General features: G+C 48.2%; 2 protein-coding genes across 2 annotated transcripts in view; one reads left to right on the forward strand and one right to left on the reverse strand.

The window, feature by feature from the left end:
• Window positions 1-3604, reverse strand: part of LOC119978080 (proline/arginine-rich end leucine-rich repeat protein) — a 28251-nt gene extending 24647 nt beyond the window's left edge. Inside the window, exon 1 of the mRNA XM_038819463.1 lies at window positions 3395-3604. The gene's annotated coding sequence lies outside the window, so the exon portion shown is untranslated. The remainder of the gene's footprint in view (window positions 1-3394) is intronic.
• LOC119978082 (decorin-like) overlaps window positions 1-12621 on the forward strand; it is a 260844-nt gene that overhangs the window by 13030 nt on the left and 235193 nt on the right. The gene's annotated exons all lie outside the window — the stretch shown is intronic.

Consider the following 12621-nt stretch of genomic DNA (forward strand, 5'->3'; position numbering starts at 1 on the left):
GGGGATAGGGTGGAGGTGTTGACCTTGGGTGGGGTGCTCTTTCCAAGAGCTGGTGCAGACTCGATGGGCCGAATGGCCTCCTTCTGCACTGTAAATTCTATGTGATCTATGTATTTACCCTTGAGAAGGTGATGTTGAGCCATTTTCCTGAACCGCTGCATTCCATGTGGTGTAGGTGCAGATGGGAAGGGTTTTTCATCTGCAATGCTGAAGGAAAAGTAATTTTATTTCCAGTTAGAATGCTGCATGGATTGAGGGGAATTTGCAGGTGATGGTTTTCCCATGCACCTGTTACCTTTGCTCTTTTAGGTGGTAGAGATCCTCAGTTTGGAAGATGCTGTCGAAGGAGCCTTGGTGAGTCGCGGCAATGCATCTTGTAGTTGGTACTCACTGCTGTCACCGTGCATCAATGGTGGAGGGAGTGAATGTAGAAGGTGGCGGATGGGATGTCAATCAGGTGGGCTGCTTCGTGAATATTATTGAAGCTCTCATCCACGCAAGTGGAGCGTATTCCATAACAGCCCTTACTTGTGCCTGTAGATGGTGGGCATGCTTTGGGGAACCAGGAGGTGCGTTATCCAGCATTATAACCTCTGACCCTTTTGTCGCCCTTTTATGATTAAGCGACTGATAAATGGTCATGCTCAGGATGTTGATGCAGGGGAGTTCAGCAATGATAATGCTATTCAACTTCAAGGGAAAATGGATAGATTCTCTCTTGTTGGAGATGATCATTGCCTGAAACCTGTGTGGCAGGAATGTTACTTGCCACCTATGAGCGCAAGTCGGAATGTTGTCCAGGTCTTCCTGCCCATGGGCATGGATTACTTCAGTACCTGAAGAGTTGCAAATGGTACAGAACACTGAGCAATCATCAATGGACTTCCCCATTTCACTGATTGATGGAACAGGTGAAAATGGTTTGGTCCAGGAAACCACTGTGAGAAACATCTGCACAATTGCCTTGGGATTGAGATAATCGGCTTTTGACAACCACAACCACATTCCTTTGTCCGAAATTTTCTAAGAATTACCACTGACATCAGTTTTGCTAGGGCTCCTTGGTGCCACACTCAAACAAATATTACCTTAATGTCAAAGGCTGTTACTCTCACCTCACCTAATTTTGTCCATGAGTTTCACACCTGATGCATTTGATGCTAGCCTGGAACTCCTGTTGAACCAGATTTAAGAAATGCTCACAAATCCACCTGTAGAAAGTCTAGTGACTTTTGGTGAGATCGGACGATCTCAGCAGTAGGCAGAGCTGGAAATTCCCACCCAAGATTATTCAGTCTGTGTTGAGTTGGTGACTCTGGGTCAGGATACATGTGTGGATGTGTTTCTAACTTGACATCTGTCCCTCTGAGTTTGGGAATAAAATCATATTGACCAGTTTCTGGCTCCTGGTTGTTATCCTGATGGACAATGCAAACATGGGGGGAATTTCTCAGCGGCAACATTGGGCTGTGGTGCTGCTGTGGGAGATAATCAACCAACGTCAACTACCTAAGCTCGCAGATCGGGCAGCACGGTGGCGCAGTGGTTAGCACTGCTGCCCATGGCACTGAGGACCCGGGTTCAATCCTGGCCCTGGGTCACTGTCCATGTGGAGTTTGCACATTTACCTTGTGTCTGGGTGGGTTTCACCCCCACAACCCAAAGATGCGCAGGGTAGGTGGATTGACCATGCTAATTTGCCCCTAAATTGGGAAAAATGAATTGGGTACTCTACATTTTTTTTAATTTAAGCTCACAGCTGTTCCATTGAACCTATATTCCAGTCACATGTGCACCAATAGACATGTATTTATATCACCCATGCACTGATGAATGTATATCCATGTCACCCACGCTCTAGTGAATATGTATCTAAGTTGTTCAGGCACCAGTGGATGTGTTTCCCAGTCACATGTGCACGAGCAGACCTTCTCCTAATCACATCTTCACTTATTTGTCCTGCATCGGACTTCAATCATGCATCTTAGTGGGGGGGGGGGGGGGGGTTAAATATTCCACTCCTTTCCTGAGGACAGTATGTAATCAGAAGGTTTAAAGCTCTGCAGCCTCCCCTGGGAATTCTTTACCACAACTTGGGCCGTTGCCTTTAGGAGGGAATTCCAATGGAACCGAGAGGAAAGGGAGGGGAAGAGAAAAAGAAAACTGGAGGGTGATAAACTGTTCACGAAACTATCCTTTCAAAGAATCATAAAGGAATCCAGTCAGTTCTCCTAAGCTCAGAAAAACAATGTGTTCCCAGAGGAAATGTCGATAAAGGAATAACATTGTTCAGTAAAGCAATCTTCACACAACAGTCTGTCGAGCAGCTGAATCTGCAGTTGTTCACAACACAGAATTAGGCTAAAGCACAGGGGAACTTCACAGCGATGAATCAGAATATATTAGAGGTCTAACAGCTCTCCTATTTGCTCTCTAATGATCTAAGTTTATTTTGTGCTGTAGTTTCCTGACGTTTCAATGACTCAAACCCTTTCAGTTATCTGAGCAACTTCGGAATTCTTCATTTACTTGTCATTCGAAGGATCCCTGATGGTGTAACTGGAGCAGGTGTGTGAGGTTGGACACTCAAAAGTGTGAGGGGACAGCTAAAAGCCTCAGCTTGCAGTGCTAGCGAAAACTGGGTTCAGGCAAAGTAAATAAAACGGAGCAGTTCAAATCTCAGATCCAATTGACTTGAGTGCCACTTTCAGATGGAAAACAGGAAGGCTGCTTGAAAATTAGTGACTTGAAGTATTTGGCAAGGGAGACGCAGCAGAACTGAAGTAATTAATAAGTTTCTTTTGGTGGGCAGAACTGTAAGCTGGCTACTAAAGTTTGATTTAAAACAGCAGAAAACATGTAAACGGACCAGACAATGTAATGAGTTTGAAAGGTGATATTCCTCAGCTATTGGCCCCTGGTCAAGGCAAATGGCAAGCTCGTTAGTAATTAATTACAATAAATTCTGTTGCACGAGCAAGCTTCCCTTACAATGGGTTCTTCATATGTTTAGTAAAACTGCATGCCATCTATTGCAATGAAAGTTCAACTTCAGGAACAAAAGAATCTTGATGTTTATTCAAGCTTAAGCAAATGCTGTAACTTTAAAGTTTCATTCCTATCCATCAAAGTAGAAATAAAAGTGTTTTGTTAAAAACAAATGTATTCGCACTGACAAATGTGGACTGAGAGAAATTGTCCTTCTGAATATTCGAGCTCACTGGACTAAACATCTCCAGAAATCTCCAATGTTTTCTTAATACATTCCATCAAAAATGTCAGCAACAATCATAAAACCGCTAACATTTGATCCGAGAAACTTTTGGAGAGATTTTTTTTGTCTATTTAGATCAACGCTGTTGAATGTTAAACGTGCAGCAAAATGCATGCTTACCACGACCCTCCAGAATCTGCCTGCTTCTTCGTAAATGCAGCCTCGACTGATAGTGCCGTATGTTTTTGTTATGTTTCAGTTTGTTTCTAGTCTCTCAGACTCCATCGGAGCAACAATACATCCTTTATCTCCCAGCCAACTCCTTAAGACTGAATCCACACCCCCAAAATGCTCAAGCACAAATTGCCATATTTAATAACGTTCACTTCAGTGAAATAAGTGCATTCTTTCATCATTGCATTCCCCACATTCTTTCCAATATTTATGCCTCATTTCACTGCTTCTGCCTCTCAAGGGTCTGTGCGAGGGATACGCAATTCTGTGGAGACTGATTAAAGGAAAATTGAAATAGCCTCCGAGGTTTTCTTTCTGGGCAGACATTTCAGAAGTCTAAACCTCTTCATTTTACAATGTGGATGGTTTATATACATTCCTAGTGAAGGTATAAACGACAGATTGTCTGCCTTTCTGGTGGATTCTTGAAAAGTACTTATTGTCAGGAGTCATCAGCAGTTATAGACATCTCTTCACATTTTCTAACTGGGGACACGCTTTTCTTCAGCTTTTTCGGTGTTTTGACAGTTTGAGATTTGGCAGCAAGTTTTTTTTTGTTCTTGTACATCGGGTTCTGCCAACATTAGTTCCTGTCAACATCTGGAGACAACCATATTAAGGTCTTTGGAACTCCATGCAGTGACTCAAAATGATAAGGCATTGCAAATTAGTGTCACTATCTTGAGGAATGTAGTTCCTGGCTCCACTGAACAGGCACAACTGTTAAGAATAACAATGTGCCTGCTGTAACCCCAACGGGGGTCGCGGGATCAGGACAATACAACTTCCCATGACCGCTCCCGAATATGAAATCCCCCAGTTGGAAGCCCCCTAGCCTCGGTGCAGGTTGGGGAAGGAGACCGTTCGGGGAGTACTGGAATTGAATTGAAATAAAACTTGTTAGTAATTTCTGCTGTGGTCTCTGCGTTCTACTTATCACGGATTGAACAGCGCTCTTCCTGCCTTGCCCATGAAGATACCTCTTGATTGAAGACCCCCACTTTTATTATTTTTTAAATGCACTTTTACCACACAATAATGCTAAATGCAAATCTGCGCATTTTTTATCTGGCTTCAGAGGAATAAAATTCCCAATGTGAATGGATCACTTTGGGCATAATGACCCACACCTCATTGCAACTGGTAATGAGGGCTGCAGCCAAAAGGACCATCTTCATTTGAATTTTATTGTAACAGCAGCTTCAGCTCCATGAATGCTGAACAATGGCCTTAAAGATTGATCCCTCATCTATGTTTCTTTCTTCAATGGGGGAAGGGTAGATTTCTGCAGTGTTTAAGAGAGATTGCTTTCACTGGGGAATGCTGTAAAGTGCCAGGCAAACGATGATGGATTAGAAAAACGCAATATTTGTTCACCTACACAGTACACCCCGACTTCCCAAAGGGTCTCTCCCACCCTGCCCACACTCGGGCCGAGGTATTTATGGTCCAATGTCCCCTAGGTAAGGGTGTAACTCTGCCCTCTCATCTGGGGATATCGTACTCAGGTGAGGCTATAGGGATCTGATGGTGCAGACCCCGTGGTCTTAAGTTGGATTATAAAGAAGTGGAAATGGTTGGAGTGATTGGTACAGCTGTGTGCAATGGGAAACCCATTTGAGTCAACTTATGTCAGCACAGTGGTTAGCACTGTTGCTTCACAGCGCCAGGAACCCGGATTCGATTCCCAGCTTGGGTCACTGTCTGTGCGGAGTCTGCACGTTCTCCCCGTTTCTGCGTAGGGTTTCCTCCGGGTGCTCCGGTTTCCTCCCACAAGTCCCGAAAGACGTGCTGTCAGTGAATTGGACATTCTGAATTCTCCCTCTGTATACCCGAACAGGCGCCGGAATGTGGCGACGAGGGGGTTTCCACAGTAACTCCATTGCAGCGTTAATGTAAGCCTACTTGTGACAATAATAAAGATTATTATTATTACAGCAGTTTTGGCAACTACTGAGCGTGAATGTTCTTTGATTTGCGCTGGCAATGTGGAAGAGTGAGTAAATGAGTTTCCATTGAAAATAAAAAGCAATCGTGATGAAAAAGGCCATGTTTGATTAGCTTTGAGCCTGTTATGTAACTGATCTCGACCAATTGCAGCCCCAAGTAATAGAATCAGGAATTTTTACTTTGATGGTACACTAAACAGCCAAGAAAAAAGCTTGGCAAATGTGCAGAGCAGAGCTTGGCACCGAGCGCCATCTGCAATATGGAAGTGAATTTGTTGGTTCACTGAAGTAACATCATCTTGGTTCAGTTGACAACACTGATTCAGAAAGCTGCAGATTCAAGTTTAATCGATGGTGTGATTCTGACATTTCTATCCTGTTTGAGTACTATATTGTTGGAGGCATCGGCACTTGGGTGAGAATTTAATCTCGGGCCGTACCTTCCTGATCAGTGGTTCTATTTAAAGGAAAAAAAACAACTTTCCCTCAACCAAGACCTCCCGAAACAGATTAACTGTTGAAAATGGTCTTCATGAGAGGGTCACCATCAATCGTCATCCCTTGTGCTGTTTGTGACATCATTCTCTGTGCAAAATAGTTGCCACATGTTGCCTGACACTTCAACAAAAATCTAGGCTGAAACCCAAATGCAGAACTTTTTAACAATTTATTTGTTAGATGTGAGTGTCATGATATGCAAACCTGCAACCAATGAACACTCAGAATAGGACACAACCAATGGGCAGTCAGGACACTCGGAGGCGGCATCACCACAAGGGGGTATGACATAAACACTATAAAAGGGATGAGGCACTCACACCCTGCCTCTTTCCACAGCCAACATCTAGAGAGTTAGACAGGGTTGATCAGCAGCATCACACCCCAGCACGTGGCTTAGAGCAAGCTGGTACAGTTAGACTGAGTTACTACAGTTAGATTAGCAGAGAGTCAAACTCATTTGAGAACTGTGTTAATAGTTCAGTGAACACATTGAACTCATTTCAGAGTCTGGAGCATCCTTTAGTTAAGACTGCATCAAGTAACAGCCTGTGTTATCCGAAGCAGCAGAACATAACAGTGAGCATCACTGGATTGGTCGACATTTATTCCCCATCCCTAATTGCCCTTGAGAATGTGGTGGTGAGCTGCCTTCTTGACCCGCTGTCATCCATGTGGTGTAGCTACTCCAATGGGAGGTCCAGGAGTTTGACATTGAAGGAAGAGCAGAGTTGAAGCAAATTATAATCGGATCCCGACATTTGGGGCTACTCCAGATTGGGATCTCTCACCTTACAGTTACCCTAACCTGCGTTTAAAATGGCCACTTCTCAGAGACAGTGGGTAAGATCCTCCATTTGGGAGACTATGGGCGGGATTCTCTGACCTCGGGCCGGGTTGGAGAGTCGCCGGGGGTGGGGAGGGGGCACAATTCATGCGACACCGGTCCTCTGATTCTCCGGTGACCTCCAGCGCGGTAAATGTAGCGCCGGTCGGGGGCCGCAGGTGATTCTCCGCGCGGGATGGGCCGAGTGGCCTCTGAGATAGGCCGAGTCCCGCCGGAGCCATTCACATGTGGTCCTACCCGTCGTGACCTCAGCATCCATCCTGCGGGGGGACGCCTAGTGGGGGGGGAGGGGGTTCCGGGGGGGCCTCCACTGTGGCCTGGTCCGCAGGGGCCTACCGATCGGCGGGCCTGCTTCTCCTGGGGGTGGGGGAGGGGGGAGTGGGGGGGCTCTTTTTCTCCGCGTCAGGCCTCTGTAGCTCTATACCATGTTGCGACGGGGCTGGCGCGGAGGCGGGAACTTGCGCGCATGCGTGAGTTCGTGCCGGTTACAGCGCGCATGTGCAGACCCGCGGCCCACGTTTGGCGCCGGTATCAGCAGCCGGAGCAGCGTGAGTCAGTCCAGTGCCGTGCTGGCCCCCTGTAGGGTTCAGGATCGCTGCTCCTGGGGGCCTGTTGACGCTGTCGTAAAACGCGGTGGCGTTTACAACGGCGTCAGCACTTCGCCTCAGGATCAGAGAAAACCGCCCCATGTCCTCCCGCCGGAGCTGAATTGCAACCGGTTTCGGATCCTCCTGGAAGATGAAAAAGCTGCAGGAAAAACTAGAACCTGAAGCCACAATCTCTGACTGACGGGACGATCCTTTAAAACTGAGATGAGGAGGAATTTCTTCAACCAGAGAGTTGTGAACCTGTGGAACTCTTTGCCGCAAAAGGTTGAGGCCAAATCAGTGAGCATCTTTAAGATTGAGATAGATAGGTTCTTCATTAGTTAGGGCATTAAAAAGGGAATCAGGGGTTATGGGGAGGAGCCAGGAGAACGGGGATAAGGAACATGTCAGCCATGATTGAATGGTGGAGCGGATGCAATGGGCTGAATGGCTCAATTCTTTTCATATGCCTTATGGTAAGCAATTCAGTGTGCCATGCCATGTACATTTATCCATGGCATGGAATATGAGGGATTCCAAAGAATCTTGCTGTCAGTCCACCACCTTGAGCAGGCGGGCCAATATCAGGGATCCCCGGTTGGCGACCCCTGCGGCGCAAATCGGCCTCGAACCCCACCCCCCCGCACCACACAGCAACCGCCCCATACCCAGATTTTGTGGGTTCCCCCCTATCCCCAGGTACGGTGGTGACATGACCCCCCCCCCCTCAGGTACCCCATAATAGGGAGACACCCCCACAGGGACCCCTGTAATATGGAGAGCCCCACATGGACCTTCTGCTTAAAGGATCCCCCTAGAGACCCCCATCAACACACATACATACCCCCACCCCCCACTCCCCCAGAAAAGAGTTCCCTGTCTGGAAGCTAGACAGCAGTCCAGACTGGGGTAGTGAGAAGAATTACAGCTGTTGGACGTATCTTGCAGCTCCACATGTCCATTTCTTGAAGAGGGCCAGCTGTGATCTGTGTCTGGTGACCTCAGATCCATTAGCTACAAACCATTAATAGCTTTCCAGTAGTGGTCTGTGATTGACACCTTCTAAAAACCATCTGTAACTTTGATTCATTCATCTCCCTTCATGATTTATTGGCTTAGGTGGTGAAACCCCAATGTTTGTAAATGTTGACCACATCAAAGAGAGGTAAGTGCATTCCAAGCACTAAGTGCATTTCAAACACTCAAGCGTGTGATGCCACTGCACTTAGCTCTTTTTGATGTGCGCGGAGAGACCACAAGAGATCCGTGCCCACGTGGTTCCCGGGACCGGGGAATCATGGTAGGCCGGAAATGGATGCAAATAGCGAATTGTGACCCATTTGCATTTATTTACATGCTCCTGCTGGCATGCGGCATGGACCTCGTTCTTACTGCCAGCTGTGGGGTGGGGGGTTTTGGAGCATCGCAATTGGGTCGGTGCCTGACGTCGAACCCGATTTTGTCCTGACGCTCGATTCACCGTGCCATTGGGGAAGAACGCGATCCGGGCATCCCGGGATGGAGAATCCCGGCCACTAATGTTGGGTCTGGGAAAGCAGACCAACTCTTCCTCAAGGAAGATGATGATCAGGAGATATCACCTTCTTCCAGATAACTTGTTGAATAAATATAGGCCGAGTTATAATGCTGCAGATATTATAAGGGTCTGGGGAACTCTCTTTAAAAAATTGTATCATTCACTTTCAGAGTATATAAGAGGAGCCGGTTCTTAGAGAAAATGATATGGGACATTATACTTTGCTGACTTAATTACATGTTTATTAAAGCACTGTTTCGTGTGTAATACACTTTAAAGTGGGTAAATACATCGCAATGTTAATTACTACAGAGAGATGAAAAACATTGAATTCAGTAAAAAAATTATTTTAAAATATAATGTTAGAGCTAGATCCTTAATGGCTATCTATCAAATATTCAATGCAGTGAGGGAGGCATTTAGCAGCGAACATTAAAAGGCTGTTAAATGTGATAATGATGCCCTCCGAGGGAAGAGAGTTGGAGGTATTGGTCGCCATGGAAGCGGAGAAGGCCTTTGATCGGGTGGAGTGGGAATATTTATGGCAGGTCCTGGGGAGGTTTGAGTTTGGGCAGGGTTTTGTGGACTGGGTCCGGTTGCTGTACTGTGGCGAGCACGCGGATGAACCGAGTGAGCTTGGATTATTTTAGGCTGCACCGGGGGACGAGGCCGGGATGTCCACTCTTCCCACTGTTGTTTGCCTTGGCCATAGAACTACTGGCGATGGCATTGAGAGCATCGGAGGACTGGCAGGGGATAGAAGGGGGGGGGGGGAGGGTGGAGCACAGGGTCTCGCTATACGCAGACGACCTGCTTTTGTATATTTCTGGCACGCTGGGGGAGGATTGGAGAGATTTCGGGGATCCTGGAGGAATTCCGCCAGTTTTAGGGGTACACATTGAATATGGGTAAGAGCAAGGTCTTCCCAATTCAAGCAAGGAGAGGAGAGGAGATTGAAGGAGATGCCGTTCAAGGTGGTGGGAGGGAGATTTTGGTATTTGGGTCTCCAGGTGGGGCGGGAATGGGACCAGCTACACAAGCTGAGTCTGGCTCGGTTAGTGGAGCAGATGAAGGGGACTTCCGGAGGTGGGATATGCTCCCGTTGTCACTGGCGGGGACGGTGCAGACGGTACAGGTGACAGTTCTCCTGAGGTTTTATTTATATTTCAGTGTCTGCCTATTTTTCTCCCCAAGGCTTCCTTTAAGAGGGTGAATGTGGTGATTTCTGGGTTTGTACGGGCGGGTAAAACCCTGCGGGTACAGAAGGCGCTGCTGGATCCGCTGGGGTCAAGGGAAGCGGGGGCTGGCCCTACTGAATTTCACAAACTACTACTGGGCGGCAAACATAGCAATGGTCAGGAAGTGGGTAGTGGAGGCGGGGTCAGTATGGGAGCGGGTGGAGCCGGCCTCATGTAGAGGCACAAGTTTAGGGACACTGGTAACGGCACCTCTGCCGTTCTTGCCAGCTCGGTATGCCACAACCCCGGTAGTAGTGTCTGCCCTGAGGGTGTGGGGACAGTGGCTGAAGAATATGGGAGTGGAGGGGGCATCGGTATGGGCACCAATTTATGGTGACCACCGGAGCAACAGAGGAAACCCATGCAGACACGGGGGGGAAGTGAAAACTCCACACAGTCACCCAAGGCTGGTTTCGAACCCGGGTCACTGGCGCTGTGATGGGGCAGCGCTAACCACTGTGCCATTCCATTGCTGCTGAGGGGGGCGGGAGGCTAAGAAAACCCTCAAGAAACCTCCCAAATTGTTGGTCTTTTGGGGCTTGGCTGCCCGGGCTATGGACAGTAGCTGGGATAAACTTAGTGCCAGGTCCATGGACTCAGGGCCTCACCCCTCGGGATCGGGGTGGCCTGTCTCAGACAGCCATTGTTGCAACATACAGATTTGGCAGAAAGTGGGTGGGATTTATGTCGCGACGTCTTTCGAGATTGCGTTAGATCCCGCGAGGTGTAGGAAGCCAGGAGGATCTCGGAAGTGAGATCTCCCGGCATCTACCGGTCGTGTTGCGCCATGCCATGCGAGCAGTAGATCCCACGCTAAGTGTTCCCGCCGGGACTGAGTGATGTACGATTTGCGTTCCTATTGGGAACACTATCTGTTTCACAATTCAGGACATGCAAATCCTCCAGCATTGGACGACATAGCTGCTGGGGCTTGAATTGTGTGAAGGGGCCTGACAATGGGACTATTTTTAAACGCCCTGACCATACAGGCAGTGCCAGCCTGGCACACTGGCACACTGGCATTGCCAGCCTGGCACACTGGCACACTGGCATTGCCAGCCTGGCACACTGGCACACTGGCAGTGCCAGCCTGGAATCCTGGAAGTGTCAGCCTGGCACTGCCAAGGTGCCCAGGTGGCACTGTCATCTGGCAGGGACAACCTGGGCACCTTGGAGCAAGCCGGAGAGCCAGGCTTACACTGACAATGTGGCAAGCTGGCGTTTTTCACGCAGTGGTGTTTAGGCCGAGTGCGCCCTGCGCAAGCGTTGGGGGGGGGGGGGGGGGGGCCTGATACTGAGCTGGGTCTTGCGTGTGGTGGGTGGTTCGGTGGTCATGTTGGGAGCTTGAGAGATCGGCACGCCATTTATAAATGATGTCCTGATCCCTCGCTGCTCTGAGCTGAAGCGGCAACCCGATCTCTTCGGCGGAGAAAACGTGGCTGAGTGTGACGCTGTCAAGAAGTTCCCAACTGAGACCCCCGATCTACCCAGATGGCTGTCACAGAGCAGGCTGTTTCACGGCGCTTGGAGCGCTGGGAAACACCCGGCCAATCTCACGCACGACCGACTCTGTCCCCAATTGGGTAGATCGCGCCCTTGCTTCCCAAACGAGGAATCCCGACCTTATCTCATCAATGAGTACTGAGAATATATCCCAATATCATTCCTAATTAATGTCACTTGCTTCTATATTTTCATCAAGTGGTTTTAAACCTTTTAATGGAGAAATGGTGATCTTTAAAAGTTGCCGTCTCCAGCTGAGAAAAAGCTACATTCCCACAGCATCTGCTTTTTCTGTCAGATGTCTGATAATGTTCAATTCTGACAAGCAGAGGCACACTAGCCTTTCATGATGCTCTGTGTTAAGTTTTAAGAATGCCTTCTTAATAGATAACGATGATAGTACCAAGATGTATTGTCATTAAAGTGAGTTATGATCTTTTCAAAGAGGTCTTTGTGAGTAAATGAGGCATTTGAGCTTATCTCTATTTCCAAAAAAGGAAAGATCCCAAGTTATACCGGGTGATCGTATGGTAACCTTGTCTGTTTCTAATCAGAGGCTAGGACTTCCCTTGTTTTTGTATGAAGACCTCTGGGCCATCTGTTACCGTGTATCTATTTTCTCAACGCTAAAGGATAAACTCCTAAATATATGTGGATTCTACCTCCTTGGGCCTTGCCTTCGCAGGATGGTATGTGGCTTGAAAGGAGAACTTGAACAGGATGGTGTTCCCATGGGCTGCATGGTCGCGACTGTTGCCAGCTGGCACATGGCCAGGCGGTCAGCCACCCCCCTCCACCCCCCGGCACGCACCATCCCCAAACCCCCCCCCCCCTCCTCCCCAGCATACACCCTCCCCAAGCCTCCCCCCTCCTCCCGGCACGCACCCTCTCCATCATTTGCCCTCCCCGGCACCCCCCTTTCCTCCCCGGCACGTGATGTGTTGGGTAAGCTGGGTCTGCGAGGACTCCGTTTACTGCAGCAGTGAGAGAGACAGGCTTCCAACACTTGAAGAA

Source organism: Scyliorhinus canicula, chromosome 15 (assembly GCF_902713615.1).
Source record: "Scyliorhinus canicula chromosome 15, sScyCan1.1, whole genome shotgun sequence".
NCBI lineage: Eukaryota > Metazoa > Chordata > Chondrichthyes > Carcharhiniformes > Scyliorhinidae > Scyliorhinus > Scyliorhinus canicula.